This window comes from Phascolarctos cinereus, unplaced genomic scaffold, assembly GCF_003287225.1.
Source record: "Phascolarctos cinereus isolate Bilbo 61053 unplaced genomic scaffold, phaCin_HiC Scaffold_7;HRSCAF=346, whole genome shotgun sequence".
In the NCBI taxonomy this organism is placed as follows: domain Eukaryota; kingdom Metazoa; phylum Chordata; class Mammalia; order Diprotodontia; family Phascolarctidae; genus Phascolarctos; species Phascolarctos cinereus.
Genome location: NW_027556180.1, coordinates 148,844,494 through 148,848,811, shown reverse-complemented (window position 1 = coordinate 148,848,811; position 4,318 = coordinate 148,844,494). Strand labels below are relative to the sequence as shown.

The following is a 4,318-nucleotide window of genomic DNA, read 5'->3' as shown; positions in this document are numbered from 1 at the left end:
TGAAATCATAAGATGGAAGATTACCCACTATTGTCATCACAATGTTATTTGTGGTGTTTCCAGGCAAGGTGACTTCAAAGGCTTTGGCTAACTTATATTTAGTGATGAATTTTTTGGCAGGAGTTGTTGCCAGCCCTCAAACTCAATCCAACCAAAACTTGGGGATGGGACAAATCTGGACATGAAAAATATCTTCAGATCAGGGACTGAATATGATGTTTCAAAGGGGATATTGTTCTCTGAGGTGCTTATAAGAGCAGTTGTTCTCGGTCCATGTAGCAAACGTAACATAGACACCATGGCTGCTACCAAGTGGCTACTTCTCCTTTTCTCAGTAGCCCTGTTGGGTCTGAGCTCAGCTCAATTCACTGATGAGGGTAAGTGGGGGACACAGAGAATCTAAGATCATATTAGGAGGTTGTAGGGATGGGAGTCAGGGTATAATTCAAGCGAAGTCATTTGGTGTTTTGCCACCCTCAGTAATTCAGGTACTTTTGTCTTTCTAGGATTAGATAAATGAGAAGTGGTATTCTTATTTTCCCTGTTCTAATGACTCCTCAATTCTCTTTTCTTCCCTGGGTTACAAGCCAAACCCCACCTATTCTTTAAACGCTATTTATTCTTTTTTTTTTTTAAGTTTTGCAAGACACTTTATTTTTTTACATTCTTATTTAACATATTTTCACATTAGTGATGTTGTAAGTAAGAATTAGAACCAATAGGAGGAACCACCAGAAAGAGGAAACAAAACTCAACAGAAGAAAAAAAGAAGCAAATGCTTCAATCTGCATTTGAACTCCTTAGTTCTTTCTTTGGATATGGATAGCATTTTCCATCATGACTCTATCTATTCTTTTCTTTAGTCATCTACACTCCTTGCTATTCCTCACGCACAATGTTCCATCAATCCATATTTTATCTGGCTCTTCCCCTCAGCTCCAAAACATTTGCTAGTCATCTTTACCTCCTAGAATTCCTAGTTTCTGTTAAGTTCTGTTTCTATCATCTTCTATAAGAAATCTACATTAATTTCCTGCCCTATTCTCTGTTCAGATGTTCATTTGCCTAAGAAATTATTATTATTTTTTGATATATTTTGCATTTTATTTCTATATGTATGTTTTTTTTCCCAAATAGAATTTAAATTCTTCCACATCAGGGACTATTTCTTCTTTCTTTGCACATCCAGCACTAAAAAAGTGACTGGTTCATAATAAACATTTAATAACTTTTTAATGAGTTGAACTGAATTATCTGGCACAAAATATTGATAAGAAAGTAAAAATTTTCTTTCTCTTTTTGGGACAAAATATGTATATATTGAGAAACACACAGATGAGTGAATTTATCATTACCCATTCAGATTGTGACACTGTATAAACATTCAGTTCAATTCTTCCCTTTACTATATGGACTCCTTTCTTCTTGTTAACGTGTTTATCCAATTCTTCCAAAGTACAGAAGATCTCTCTAAAATGGGACTGCTTAGGCAGAGACTAAATTATCCCTTATAGAGTTTTGAATTCCTTCTCAGTCATCAGGCCTTTTATTCTGGGTCAAGAGGAAGCTATGTCTTCATAATGTCAGTCAGTGAGCAAACGTTTATTTTTGGGGATTCCATACAATATTGGAGGTACAAAATTAGAGTGAAGCAGTTTCTGCTTTCATAGATCTGACATTCTAACCAGAGATGACACAAAAATGATTTTTTTAATTAAAAAGAGAACCTTATATGCAAAACTAGTCAAAACATTTCTAAACATATCAATATTAGGCATCCTGCCAAATAAAATTAGAGTGTTGAAATGAAATTTTATTATTTTTTAGCAGAAGTGTTGGCATCATATAGAGTTACCTTAAGTAGGCAAACATGATAATGTCAGCCATGTGGGATCCAGGAATTTTAAATTACATTAACATTGTACCTGTCTCATATATAGCTGTTATCAAAGGATGAAACCACAATTCAGTGACTAAGATACACATAGAGGGATAACTCATGGCTTTTGATAAAGCAAGCTGCCAATGTCTTCTACTGTTATTATTACATGATTCTATGCCAAGCCTATTCCTTGTTAATGACTAATATGATCTTCCATTATATAATCTCATCCAGGCTCACCTGGAGCCTGGGACCAGGCTGGATCTCTTAGATCTTTATTAGTTAGTTATCCCCAGTATAAGCTTGGGTCACCCTTACTCAGCACTACAGGGAAGGTAGTAAGGGCTCCATTCTTTGGACAATTAGCAGGTGAAATAAAGAATTCTCTCTACATTTGCTGCATATCAGGCCTTTTCCTTCATCTGACTTTTCTTTACCTGTGCTATCTCCTCTCAGAAAACAACTTACAGCAGGATAATGAAAACTATGGCAATGATGAAGATGATAATCAACAGCCTGGTCCTCAAGATCCCCCTGGAGATGATGAATCAGGAAGTCCACAGGGAGGCCCTACAGGTGGTCCACAGGGAGGCCATCGAGGCAGCCAGCAGGGAGGTCCTCAAGGTGGCCAGCAGGGAGGCCCTCTAGGTGGCCAATAAGGAGGTCAACCACTCTCCTCAACACCAAGGTACTTCATTGTTCTTATCAGTGAACCAATGTTTTCTAATTCAAAGAAGGAGATATCTTTGAGTTATTCAGCTCATGAATTAAGCTTCACTGTCTCTACAGGGAATACAGGAAATCTTAACAACTTCTGAGAAAATCTTTGTCTTTGTTTGAATATGTACTGGCTGTCAACTGACATCACATCAATCCCAAACCTTCTTTAGAGCTCTTTCCTCTTTTCTATAAGTCTGACTCTTCTTCATTCTTCTTTTATCTGAACTATTTGTTTCCCTTTGATTCTCTCTGGCCTATTCTCCCTGATAGGGACAGAGAGAAAGGGATAGTGACAGATAATGTGAGAGGCAGATGGAGATAGAGATATAGAAAGAAGGAAGGAGAGAAAGAGAGATAGATATGAAAATATCACCTATTCTTTTCACCCTCTCCTTCATGCTACTTGTACTTATTCCTGCCCAGGATCTCTCTCCAAATTTTGTTTATTTTCTTTTTAAAATTGCAGCAATATATGACTTTGTCATTGCCATTGTCATTAGCCAAGGAACCAAGTCAAGCAAAGTTCATTTTCTATAAGCTTTTCCTTTGTTGTTTCAGTGCATGAAAAGGAAGATGTGCATTTGGGAGGTGCCCTTCAAGTCCTCATGTGGACCCAGATATTGGGACAGTACATACCTCTTGATCTTTTCCACCCTTATGTACAATATCAATAAATACACTAGTAGTTAATCATTGACTCCCCCTTCTCTTTATGGTGCTTTGTGTCACTCAACTTTCAAGTTTCTGGGTTCTAGATACAGGGACAGAAGTATGGTCCTGAGCTACTTGGTGCTTGGTTGATTCCATATTATTCTGTGGATGCACAGCACTGACCTGGACTTAGTGCCTTAGTCCTCAGTCCCCAAAGGTTTCCTTTCTTAAGGTTGGATGGGACCATCCATATAACAAATATTTTTGAGCCCCTTTAAAATTCATAGTACTTGAAGGATATCAAGAATAGATTGTTGAGTTCCTCAACTTCCTTTATAATCTTTAATCATTTCCTTAGAATGGAGTCTGATTTTTTTTCTTTTCCTATTTTTCTGAAAAGGACTAAAAAGCTAAGAGAAAATCTGACAACCCCACAAACCATTCCCAATCAGTCAAGGAACATTTAATAAGTGCCTACTCTGTTCCAAACACTGTAGTAAGCATTTAGATGTAGAGAAAGTCAGAAAACAATGAAAGAAACCAAAATGAAACCAAAAAGAAGCAGTCTCTGCTCTCAAAAAACTGACAGTATAATGGTAGAGACAGCATTCAAACAACTATGTATGTCAAAAGAGTTTAAATGTGGTCTAGACTTGACTAGCCTCTAACCTGGGAATACCCAGGACTGAACAGGGCAGGCTAGAGGCGGGTGTGTCAGGAATCAAGTAGTGGTTTAATAAATTTTACAGTGAGTAAGACAAGTTTGTCTCTGGAAGTCTCCCTCAAGAGAGGGGCTTCTCTCGCTATGCAACACCAGAATTTACACACCTTAAAAACCCACAAAGGGGTGGGTCACAACACAGTCATTCTTAGGTCTTGAAATAGTTGGCATTGGCAGGCCCATTCATGCAGACATTTTGGGGGCAATACAGTTGCTCTTGATTCCTGTGGAAACAGTTCTTAAGTTGATTGTCTCAAGGTGGTTCAGTCTTGTGATTATTCAGTGGGATACAACCCAGAGTTAACATAATGGGAATAGGAGTGTAGTAGTCTCTTTTTTGGTTC

General features: G+C 37.7%; 1 long non-coding RNA gene across 1 annotated transcript; it reads left to right on the top strand.

Moving 5' to 3' along the window:
- The first annotated feature begins 269 nt into the window (after positions 1-269).
- On the top strand, positions 270-3,292 carry LOC110192695 (uncharacterized). The gene is made up of 3 exons (XR_002320229.2): positions 270-377; positions 2,339-2,570; positions 3,161-3,292. It is a non-coding gene; the product is annotated as an uncharacterized LOC110192695 (long non-coding RNA).
- The last annotated feature ends 1,026 nt before the right edge of the window (positions 3,293-4,318 follow it).